This window comes from Manis javanica, chromosome 1 (assembly GCF_040802235.1).
Source record: "Manis javanica isolate MJ-LG chromosome 1, MJ_LKY, whole genome shotgun sequence".
Taxonomy (NCBI): domain Eukaryota; kingdom Metazoa; phylum Chordata; class Mammalia; order Pholidota; family Manidae; genus Manis; species Manis javanica.
This window is the reverse complement of record NC_133156.1, coordinates 216394417-216407429: the sequence shown is the minus strand read 5'-3', so window position 1 is coordinate 216407429 and position 13013 is coordinate 216394417. Positions and strand designations below refer to the sequence as shown.

The 13013-nt window shown below is 39.6% G+C and overlaps 1 long non-coding RNA gene across 1 annotated transcript; it reads left to right on the top strand.

Moving 5' to 3' along the window:
* Positions 1-1731: 1731 nt before the first annotated feature.
* LOC108409269 (uncharacterized) lies at positions 1732-12553 on the top strand. The gene is made up of 3 exons (XR_001856179.3): positions 1732-1914; positions 2197-2301; positions 5516-12553. It is a non-coding gene; the product is annotated as an uncharacterized lncRNA (long non-coding RNA).
* The last annotated feature ends 460 nt before the right edge of the window (positions 12554-13013 follow it).

Sequence of the window (13013 nt, the reverse complement as noted above, 5' to 3'; positions counted from 1 at the left end):
GATCTTTTATCATACAAACTTGCTGAACTAAAAGTTATAATACTTTTTAGTGGATTCCTTAAGATTTTCTATATGCAACCATATCATGTCATCCATAAATACGGTTTTACTCCTGCTTGTCCAATCTGGATAACTTTTATTTCATTTTCTTCCTTAATTGCCTTCATTAGGCCCTACTTTATAATACTAAATAGAAGTGGTGAGAGCAGATATCATGTCCTGTTCCTGATTTTTGGGAAGAAAGTATTCAGTCTTTCACCATTAGGGCTGATTGAATGAAGGTTTTCATAAATCCCTTTTATCGGGTTGCAGATAAATTTCTATTCCTAGTTTCAGGTTTTTAACATAAAGGTATGTCAAATTTCGTCATATATTTTTTTTTGTGTGTCTATTGAGGTGATCACGTGGTTTTGTCTTTTATTCTATCAATATGAATGTGATACTTTAATTAATTCTCAGATGTTCAACCAATCTTCCATTCCTAAGATAAATCCCAGTTGGTCCTGGTATACAATCCTTTTTGTATGTTGCTGGATTCAGTCTGCTAGTATTGTGTTGAGGATTTTTGTGTCTATATTCATAAGAAATACTGATCTGTATTTTTCTTTTGATGTTTGTGTCTGCTTTTGGTATTAGAGTAGTACTGGCTGCAGAAAGTTAGTTCGGAAATATTCCTCCTCTTTTATTTTTGAAACAGTTTGTTAAGAATTGGTTTTAATTCTTCTTCAAGTATTTGCTAGAATTTATCAAATTGCTCCTGGGCTTTTCTTTTAGGGGAGATATTTTGATCACTGATTAAACTTTTTGCTAGGTGTAGGTCCATCCAGCTTTTAAAAAGAGAAGACCTCTTCTCTTTTTGGCATGTACTCACCTTGGATGCACAATCCCAGCAGCCAGACGTGACTAGTCACTAGTGTTCTTAAGAGCAGGGAAAGACAGATGAGACTTGAGAAGGGCCAGGCAGGGCCTAGGACAAAGGCAGCTCCGGAGGTTGCCCACCTCTCAGCTGTAGGTGGCAGTAGATCTGGCTTCCATGGGGCACTGTACCCCAGTGTGAGTCAGCTCTGGAATCTTCTACCCTTCATTTCTGCCCTGCAGGCACCCAGGGGTGCAGCTATAGCTCAGACTCCTCTCGGCTATCCCTCCGTGGAAATCTCACTGGAATCACCTTTGTAACCTGGCCTGCATGTCCTCCTGGCCTCTCTCCCCTCAGCAACCCCAGTGGTTTTCTCCAGACAACCTGCCTGGCAGTGCATTCCCATTGCAGGCTCTCTGCTGTCTGTCATTCTCCTCTTCACATCCCCTCTGAAAACGGATGCACCTCCTCCATTTAAGCTTTTCTTTCCGTTTGCATCCCCCTGCTCTCCTAGCATGTAACAGGAAATGCTAGGTTTGTGTATATGCCCCCAAGAGGCCCAGAGATCTGCCCTCATTTTACAGAAGTGAACTCTTCCCACCCAGAGATGGATGGCTCTCCCTGGTCGCGGCCCCACCCAGCAGGTGCATTCCACCACACCTGCATGAATCACCACCTTCTCTGCCAGCAACTTCTGGTCTCCTTTTTCAAACATTGAAAACACTATTAATTGATCACTTGTTCTGTGGCAATACTTCCCTGTGGTATGGATAAGGACGCTGTGGCTTGGACAGGTTAAGGGACTTGCCCAGAGTCCCTCCCAGTAGGGATTTCCCCCCCTGGTTCCTTCCCTTGTGGCTTTAATAGTTTCCTACAGATTATTCTGAGGCATAAAAATCCCAGAGCCTCTTAAGGCACATATGCAACAGGATGTCATGTTGCTCCTGAGCAGGTGGAATGTTCTGCTCTTGGAAGAGAAAAAAGTCCTTTCCTCTCACCATTTGGAGACCAAAGAACAACAAAAGGAAGAAGAAGAATGAAACTCTAATGAGAAAATAGTAAGGAGGCGGGCTTTGGCCATTTCCTTTAAGACAGAAGTTCCTAACAGGTGGGATCTTGGGGGTGTTGTAAGTTCACCAAGATGTACACTGCTCCCATGGGTGGGCAGGGCACAGAAGCAAGAGCAATTGAAAAAGGGGGAAATGGTATGTATAGAACTTTCCCAAGTAGGAGAACTGGATGGACACCTATTAGCCTCTGCTGAAATTTCGATGGCAAAAGGGAGTTGCCATTATTTCATTTATTCAATAAACATTTGTTAAATGCTTATCTTGTGCCAGGCATTGTGCTTAACTCTGGGAATATGGAGACGAATAACTTGCAGCGTTTGAGCCTGCAGCTAGCTCAGAAGACAGATGTGAGCTCAGTTAACCCATTGCAGTGAGGTAAGCAATCCAACGGAAGCTAGAACTCAGTGTTACGGGAACAAGAACGAACCAATTGATTCTGCCTGGTGGGGATATTGGATGGAAGGTGAGTGTGACCCAGGCAGAAGTCCCAGGGAGAAGGTGAAGTAACTGGGGTGGGATTGTGTGGGTCTTAAACTTCACTAGGAAAAAGTGACAACACAGCCACTTCACCTGTCCCTTCCTTTTTGTCACAGAATGTGCATTTGGTCTTACAAACGAGCACTGGACTTGCCACGTTGGGACACCTACCTGGGTCCTCATTTCTGGCTCCTCTGCAGCCAGCTTTAAGACTTTTGAACAAGGCTATGTCTCCTGTAACTTTGTTTTCTCATCAGTAAAGGAACTCTGAGGTCCCTACTATGATGTCCATCCTTTTGATTTCCATTTTATCAAAATGTCTTCTCTTTCCCAGCCCGATTTCTTAGTCCTGTTAACTGTGATCACATAAATGATTCATCTTTAGAATGCTTAACAAAGCCTTTTGGGGGCACAGCCAATATCTGGAAAAATCTCTGGAAAGCTGAATGTTTTTGTATTCCATAGATGCATGAGAACAGGTGACTGCCTAAACAATATATGGGCTTTCTGCAAATAGAGCTTCAACATGTGAAAACATGTCACATGAAAGAGATTGATTAGGTTCTAAACATGCTGGAATTATGACAAGAAATATAAACTTTTTGGTTGCCAATGTGAACAGGGAAGAATTTTTTAAAATAAAATTTTAAATGTCTTAAGTTTCTGAATGATTTTTAAGAGATTTAAAGTTTTAGCCATCTATTGGTACAAATTTTTTACTGATGATAACTTTTAAGAATCAGAGAGATCAAAAGTCTTGATCAGGACCTGCAGGTGAACATTCAAAAGATAAACCACATAAAAAAGTTTGCAGCTACAAGCTCAGGTTTCTCAGTAAAACTTTAAAAAATTTTATTAGGAAGTGTTAGGAACATTCTTCAATATTTAATATTATACCTGCCACTTCATATTTTATATACCTTAAAATGATTATGCTCTGCAAACAAATTTTACTTTTTTTCATCAAGCTCTGCTTAGAGGCCTCCAAATGCCTCCCTTTTACTCCAGTGTGCCCAATAAATATCCTGTGAAATAGGCTTCTTGCCATCATGTGAAAAACAATGGGAAGCATTAATCAGGGTACACACCTATGGGTGGAACCAATTATTTTATTTAGTAGTTATCCTTTCCCCACTGACCTACAGGGACAGCCCTGTCATAAATTAAGTCTCTGCCTACGCATGGGTCTGTTTCTGAGCTCTGGTCTGCTCCGTCATTTTTTATCTCCCTCTGTATCAATATCATACTGTTTCCATCATTATAGCTTTTTCTTAAGCCTTCATTTCTGATAAGGTAAATTCCTCCACCTTTTTTTTCTTTTAGGACTGTGTCTACCCTTTGCTTTTTTGTTTGTCTTCTTAAATGAAGAGCCTTTATTTTTTGAGCAGTTTTAAATTGATTGAAAAACTGAGGGAAAAGATGGCGAGTTCCCATAGACTCCCCGACTCCCACTCCCACCCTCTGGTTCCCCTATTAATGCCTTGCAGTAGTGCGGTGCATTTGTTACAGCTGACGAGCCATTACTGATCAATTATTACTAAGTAAAGTCTGTGGCTCACACTGGAGGAAACCCTTTGTGTTATGCACTCTGTGGGTTTGGACAAATGTACGCTGCCATGTTACAGTCACATATAGAATAGTCTCACTGCCCTAAACCCCCCTGTGCTCCACCTATTCATCCCTCCCTCCTTTCCCCAAACCCTTGGTAACCACTGATCTTTTTCCTGTCTCCATAGTTTTGCCTTCTCCACAATGTCATATGGCTGGAATCATATAGCATGTAAAGTTTTCAGACTGACTTTTTTCACTTAACAATATGGATTTAAGATCCCTCTGTGTCTTTTTGCAGCTAGATAGCTCATTTCCACTTTTTTTTTTTTTTTTTTTTTGCTGAGTAATACTCCATTCTCTGGATGTACACCTTTTTTTTTTTTTATCCACTCACATATTGAAGGACATTTTGGTTGCCTCCACCTTTTGACAATTATAAACATTCACGTGCAGGTTTTGGGTAGATGTGTTTTTAACTCATTTGGGTAAATACTTAGGAGTGCAATTATTGGATCATATAGTAAGACTATGTTTAGTTTTGGAAGAAACCACCCAACTGTCTTCCAAAGTGGCTATTGTAGTTTGCATTCCCACCAGCAATGAATGAGAGGTACTGATGTTCTACCTCCTCACCAGAAACTGATGTCAGTGTTTTGGATCTTTGACATTCTTACAGGTGTTCAGTGGCATCTCATTGCTGTAATCGCAATTCTGTGACATATGATGTTGAATATTTCTTTCATACGGTTATTTGCCATTTGTCTATCTCTTTGCCATTTGTATATCTCCTTTAGTGTTTACGTCTTTATTTTTAAGTGAGTCAGTTGTCTTCTTATTGATTTATAAGACTTCTTTTTATATTTGAATGCCAGTCTTTTATCAGATATGTGTTTTGCAAAGATTTTCTCCTAGTCTGTGATTTCTTTCCACTCTCTTAAACACTTTGCTTATATACATATATTTTTGGGGTCATTTTGTTAAGTTTAAAAAAACACCCTATTGGGATTTTGATCAGAATTACATTGATTATATAGATCAGTTTGGGGGGAAATAACATCATTTCAATATTGAGCCTTCCATGACATTTATTTAGATTTTCTTTAATGTCTGTCAACAAAATTGGAAATATTACCTTTTAAACAAGATTGTTTAATAGTTTCTGATATCCATAAGTGTAACTGACTTTTATATATTGATCACTACCCTGCTAAACTGTCTTCTTAACTCAAACAATTTATCCTTAGATTATTTTGGGATTTTATTGTATCTTCTTTGAATATGTTTTTTCTTCTTTTCCAGTTCTCATATTTTACATTTTATTTTCTAGTAAGCTAGTTAAATATTGAATTGTGATAGCAGGCATCCTGATTTTAAAGAAAATCCTTTTATTGTTGGCCCCTTAAATATGATACACAATTAAGTGTCTTACTTATCCTTTGTCTGGTGAAGAATGTTCCTTCCTATTCCTAATTTGCTAGGGGCTTAATATGAATATGTGTTGAATTTTATTGAATTATTTTGGAACTAAAGGGAAATTTCCTTTTGGTTTTGTTGCCTACAGAAACTTCATGCCACCCAAGAATAAACCTGTAAGGCTGGACATGCTCGAACTGGTTTTGTTTGGGAGGAATACTGAATGGGTCATCCAAGAAACCGAGCCCACCTAGGATTATAAAAATTTTTCATTGATTAATTGAAATAATAAAATCTCTTATAATTTCCCCTCTAAGCAGGCAACCAAGTTAGCCAATTACTGGAAATTATTACTTGACTTCTCTTGAGCAGTATGTAACTCCAGGCATACCTTGGTGTAAAATTAAAATCATGAATATATTTCCAGAGGGGTTTGCCTAGGAAACACTCAGTTCAGAGGCGTAGAATAGCCAATTCAGCATCCCTACATTTAGGAAGCTCAGTTATTTTATGTGTTCTGGCAGCATACATCCTTCGTGCACCACACACTGTATCTGTATTAAAGTTGGAAAATCCAGCAATGAGGAGAGGTGGTAAGGAAAGAAGCAGAAAACAGAGAGACAATAGTAAGATCCCCTAGTGGCAGAGCATAGCAACCCCACACATTAGAGCAAAGTGGATGCAACCCATCTACAAGCCAATGGGGGTATTGCTATAATCTTAGGGTCAACTTGTTTGTGTTAGAATCCATTATTTTTTTCCTGTTGTTTACTGTATACTAATACTCAGTGAAATGTTTATTTTTACCATGAGTACAAAATAGGTGTTCCTTCATATTTATTTTCTTGGCTATGTTTTGTATCAAGTTTTTACTTGACTCCTTTGGCTACTGTATAGAAAATTGTTCTTATGTATTCTGTCTCATTAGTTGACTTGTACTAGTTTTCACAAAAATTTATTCAAATTTCTTACATGTGATTTTCTTTCGGTTTCTAGTAGTCTTTGGAAGAGTTTATTGAAATCTATACAGTATTCCATATAGGATATGGGTTTTATTTACCAGTAAATTTGTTTTGTAGCCTAATCAGTACTGAAACTCACTAATATAGATATACTTATTTTTAACCATATGATTTTATATTTTTTTCAGAGTTAGTAGAATATTGGTACATAACCATAAATGGTGATCTGGACTCCTTTATGTAGTTTACTGTAGCTATAGAACCACTTAAAAATCTCTTTAAAATGAATGAGATGAAAATTATTTCAATTTTTTCTTCCATATTTCTCCCCAAATTTCCTTGTAAAACTTATCTGCCAGTGAATACAATATATATTGACCTTTTATTGGATGCAACCACATGCTTTGCTCTTTACACCCTTATGAATTATGTACATGGAGCTTACACAGCATTCTCTGGAAGTATTTTTCTGGTCTAAGCCTGTCCCTGGAAGCCAGCCACCCAAGTTAATGGGCACAAACAAAGCCCTGTGGTCTCCTGAACTCCTGCCCATCAGCACCTCTACACTGGCCTACAAACCTGCAAGAGAAAGGAAACAGAAATCTGGGCAGTGTTTGTTCTTACTGTCAAGGAATGACTTCACTGCCAAAGGTTATGACTTTGGACAAGCTGGTGGGTGGGCTTGGATTTTTACCACTGAAATGTCAAACCAGGCCACATCATTAGTGCACAGAGAATGCTATATGTACATTTTTAAAGTAGGAAACATTAACGCTTTTATGAGCCTTGTATAAACTGCATGGTGTTTGTCAAGGCCAAAAAGGGTGCTTTATATAAAACTTAGATGATATGCTTAGGCCAGTTTTTTTTCTTTTATTTTAAATCTTGTGATAATGTTCTTTTTTTTCTCCAGTGGTTTGGCAAAGGCTCTTACTTGGTTAAAATCAGTGAGTTGGGATTTGATCAATTCCTTCTTTTGTTTCCAAGGACTCTAAATAGTCAATCTAGAAGCTCACAGTTGCAAGAGCACAGATTTAATAATGACATGGAAATGTCTAGTTGGGATTGAAGGTGCATCGCTCGCATTCACTCTCTGTAAGGGTGTGTTTAAGGGGTGGGCTATGGGGACCAGAGCAGCAGATTTTTATGTCGTCAAGACACCAGCTTTAATGGGCCAGGTTCTCCCCATGTTGAGTATACTGCGAGGGTAACTGGTTGCTGTGGAAGCCTGTAATCTTCTTTGGGACCGCAGAGGACCATTTGAAGTTATTACTTTAAAATCAGGAAAACAGAACACAATTTTCACAAGGTAGCATTGCAGGTTAATCCCTAAACTTGCATGAATGGTATTTGGGGCTTTGCTGTGGAAAATAGGTGAACGATGGGCTTTGTACCATATTTGTCTGACAGCACCACCACTGGATGGCAGTAAAAATCCCTGGATTCCCCTCTATTCTTTTTTTTCTTCTGCTCATTAGCTAGTCCTTCTTGTCCACTTGAAAAGACCATGCTTTTAGAATTAACTTTTGCCAGAACACCTTTAATGTGAAATGCATATGATGTTAGACTCATGTTCAAAAATGAAGAAAAAAAAGGAAAGCCAATTATGTGTACTGTGATCAAAACAGGATAGAGAAATCAGGATGACCACAAAATCAGGCAGTTTCGCCATTAGTTAAGGTCAATACTCAGTCACTATATCATTTCAAAATCAAATTAGGGCCAAAGTGATGAGAAATTGATTATACAAGAGGACTTCAGACATCCAAATATGAGGGAGAATGATGGTCTCGAAATAAGGACACAAGAGTTGTCTTTTCACTAGTTACCTTCAGAATTGAATGAAAGGTTATACAATCCCCAGGGTAGACTTTCAAAAGAGGACTCACAGGCACTCAAAATTCTCCATATCCAAAATTGAACTCATTACCTTAACTTCCAAGATTACTCATTCATTAATTCAACAAATATAAAACCCCTACAGACTGGGGCTGAGGGTTGGGAATATGACAGTACCCAAGACAGACAAGGCTCCTGCCTCTGTAGAGCGCAGATGCTCCCTGCCTTATCTAGTCATCAAACCCAGAATCTGAAAGTCACCCTTCTCTGCCCCTGCCCGCCATCTCCCACAGCCCATCAATAGCAGGTATTGTGGAGTCTGCCTCCTAAATATCTCTGGATTCCATCCACATCTCATCTTTTTCATTTCCACTCCTCTAGTCTAAGCCACCTTCCTATTGCCAGTCTGCGCTAACTGCTTTTCCTCTTCCTATTCTTTCCTCCAATTCATTCTCTACCCAGTAGCCAGAACCATTTCAGAAACAGAGTCCTGATCAAGTCCCTCCCCTGCTTTAAACCATCTGGTGGCTTTCCATTGTCTTCCCGCTAAATTTCAACATGTCCCCTGCTGACCTCCTCAGACACATCTCCTGCCATGTTCCCTCTTGCTGTTTGCAGTCCAGTCACCAAACACCCCATCATACTAAACTGCTCCCAGTTCCATTACTGTAACTCACTCTTCCTTTCAGATTTTCCCACCACCTGTTCTTGCTGGGAATACTCCCCACCTTCTTCCCATCAGTACTCTGGCCTGAGTGTTCTCAGGTGCCGACTGAATTGTCACTTTTCCAGCAACACCTTCCTTGACCCAGTTAGCTAGGTTAGGCCCTCTTTACATGCTTTCTCTTAGTACTCCACTACTTCCTCTCTCATCACACTCATCACACTTTATGGAAATTGCTTGTTTAATGTCAACCTTTCCCATGATGCTAAGGACTCAACCTTGGGGAATTAAAAAAAAGAAAGAGAAATACTGATGCCAGCACCCTACCAAGTGAGTCAGAATCCCTGGGAATGGAAGGAGGTGTGGTCAGTTTATTTTTGTAGCTTTTTATTTTGCTGTCAGATATACAGAAAAGTTGTAAAAAGAACATAAATAACTCTCCTATATCTTTTACCCAGATTCACCAATTGTTCACATTTTACTTTATTTTCTTTACCTTCCTCTCTCTGATTCTCTACCTCTCCATGTATAAGTTTTTCTAAATCTTTCTGGATTTAGTTGTAGATATTGTGTGCTTTTACCCCTATTTACGTCAGTGTGTGTTTCCTAAGAACAAGGACATTCTCATATTAATGCAGTATGTGGTAAAAAATCAGGAAATTTAACATCGATTCAAACCTATTATCTAATTCAGAGTTCATATTCAAGTGTGATCAGGTGTCCCAACAATGTTCTCATTGAAGGGATAATTTTCCCAAGAAGCAGACTGGGCTGGAGATGAATGTGCAGGAATTTCTTTAGGGAGTGTTCTCAGGCTCAACACTTTGGAAGAGAAGAAAGAGAAGTAAGCTCTATTAGAAGAAGAAATGGGACTGTGATGTAGTCTCAAAAAAAGTCTAGGCCAACCCTTTGGGGCCCCTGAAGCTGTAATGGCCTCTTAAAGTTGTCCTGAGATAAGATGTGAGACCTGGCCCTTTATACTTTGTACATTGTATGCTTTCTACATTGACCACTTATTGGATCTGGGCTGCCCTGGGGAAGGAAGCACGACTCTGTGCGAGGCAGACCTCTACAGCTTAGGGCAACTTCTGAGGACTGTCAGCCAGTAGCACCCTCATTCGCTGGAGGAATGAGCCCGTCGGTCATACAAGGGTCATGGCGGCGCATCACAGCTTCCACTGTGATCTCCGTTTGAACTGCTCTGATCCAGCTCTCCCTCTCAATTCTGGGAAAAGTTCTACCAAGATCCTGTTGGACCTCTTTTCCTAGGGGAAGTGGATAAGAAGGTTAGTAGGATAAATTACAGCCCTAGCTGTAAGCAGTTGGAGCCCAAACAGCTGGGGACACAACAGATACTCACCCTCTACTACCCGTCCTGGATTGCTCATTCTCTGCCACCATCTTTGCTGAGCAGATGGCTTCCCTTTGGCATAACCCAGTTCTCATTGCTGAGGCCTCTGAGCTCCTGATCTTCTTGCCCTTCTTAAGCTTTACTACTGTATTTGTCCATTTATCATCAAGATGAGCAAGGAAATACCCCGGTGGATGACCAGGTTGCCATCGCAGCCTTCTCTGTCCCACTACATAGCAGCGGCCCTCCGCCTTCTGATCATCAGTGTCCTCACGGCCAGCTTCCGGGTGACGGGTTCAGAATCCCACACGGGCATCTGTTTTCTTGGACCACTCCTGCCATTGTTGCACGTTGGGTTTCCTGAATAGCAGACTCTGAGATGGAGATCAGCACAGAGGAATTGAATTAAGGAGTATTCCTGGGACCAGTGCCTGCAACAGGGAAGGAAAGGAAGCAATATTGGGTAGAAGAAGGAAATGGATTATGATGCAATCTCAACAGATTCCCACCTTTCTACAATCTTGTAAACTTCTGCTGTTTAAACATTGTCATTAAATCTAACCACATCAGGAACACGAGACCGTATCATGTGCATTTCCAGCATTAACTTCTTTGCTCACCGAAAAACGAAACACTAGATGAACATCGCAGAGGTGAACATCCCTCCCAAGGTTTCCCGAACGCCTCCGTTCTTTTCCTCTACAGGAATACCTTTTATTTTTCTGAATCCAGTGGTTGCACTTGGACAGTTTTGCCAAAAAATACTGTTTTTATTTATGAAATCATTTATTGCTGGGATATTCTTTGGTAGGATTTTCAATGGGATTTTTCTTTAAAATGTTTCACAAAAAAGCAGTACTTTATGAATGTAACTACTGAAATAGAATCTAACAAATCCTATAAGCTGAGACATGTTACAAACATTTGTACTTGTATCCAAATGCATGGCCGATAGTGAATAATCCATTTTAATATTAGTTCATATCTTCAGCAATGTTTTCTATGTGACTTCCCCCAAAATTTGCCAATAAATAATGCCTTTTAATTTATTGGCCTTTTGTTTTATAATTATTTCAACCATTTTTTTTAGTATGGCAGGAAGAACCAGAGACCCTGAAGGGTTTGTGGCTTTTGTTCTCTCATTGTGACGTGAAAAACCTCAAAAGAAGCTTCTGAGCAATTGTCTGTAGGTTTCATGAGATTTGTCAAGAACTGATTTGTTCCACATAACTTTAAATATCTCTGAAAAACTGCTGAAGTGTGTCTTTCTGTTCAGGATGCTTAGCTTTTAAATGTCTTGCTAATGACTAGACTTCATATTATTACTAGTTAATATCTCAAGACATAATACGGTAGCAACTAGGGAGAATTTATCATTAGTGGCAGTGGATGTAAATCCATATTTCAAATGGTCTTCTTGATGATTTTAGGTTTGGAGGGGCTACTTCTTGCTGATCTAACTATATTATCATTATTTTTTTACCATAAGGTAACTGATGCAGAGTTTTATTCGAAATAGAAAGGTTTGCCCTGCCATTTTCTTTAGGTTTGTCTTTCTGTGGTATTTCTTTTACCTGCTATTTTTTTTTTTTTGCAGAAATATTTTTAAACCATCTTTTCCCAATATGAGTGCTAACTTAGTTAAAATGAGATAATACCTAAAAATCCTCTTACTGGGTACACATTAATGGAAATGCCTGAAGACTTGCTAGAAGCGATCAGTTGACGGAGCCAGCATTCTCATACGCCAGGCGCTTTTTTCTCCATAGAATATCTTAAATTTATGGAGGCTTGGGAATTGTAATTATAGCAATTAGCTTACCCTGACTGAGATAACATCAGTAACAAGTTTGAAAACTATGTGCTCCTAGTAAGCCCTGTCTCCCTTTCTGCATCGTCAATGCAGAATTTTACCTTTGCTCCAATTACTTTCACCTTTTGTCATTTGTCCCTTTACTTTTAGCCTGTCAAGATCTTTTGAGATCCCAGTTCCTACAGCCAATGTGGTGGCTATCTTTTTCAAGTCTGCATACCCTCTGCATCTTTATTCAAGACATTAATATAAATTTTAAGGAGGCTATCTCTTTAAGACAAAAGCTAAACAGAACAATAAAACAACTTCCTTTTGTTCCTTTTCCTTGTTGGGATGACAATGGCAGGATGATTTGGTCTGTGTTCCACATAGAGTTTCCTGCCAGGGGACTACTGCCCTTCAGAATCAGGCAACGTGAATCAGATGGCATTTAGAGCTCTTTGTTCTCAATCTCCTGCTGCAGATCAGAGCTAGAGATCTTCAGAATCCCTCCCCATGTTCCTGATTCCCGTACACTCCCAGTTTCTTATGAGGCCCTTCTATGAGAGACATTTGAATAAAAAGTCTTTTTCACATTGACCTTTTACTTATTTCCTTTTTTTCCCAACTAGACAGCAAGACTTCGTCTTTTTCATTGAAATCCCAGATTATCCAAACAGTCTGAAGCCAGTGAGAGAGAAGGAAGAAAGGAAGATTCTAGAATGACACCAGATTCCTGGGGTTGGTGGCTACAATGAAGGAAGCTAGTGCTTCATGTATACTTTCCATGGGGAAAATGAAAAGAAAAAGAGATCAAATCCAATCTTGAACATGGTGAGTTTGAGGTGCCCGGGATCATCCACATGAAAATGTTGGGAATCCATGGGGTGGACTAGTCTGGAACTGAGAAGCCACTGGGATTAGTACTCTACGATGCTTCTATAGTAATTCTGAGGACGCATTGAATAAGTGCTCTCACAACTTTGGTCTCAGGACATTCCTGGACCTTGGAGTAGACATGGTGGGCCAGTAAAAGCC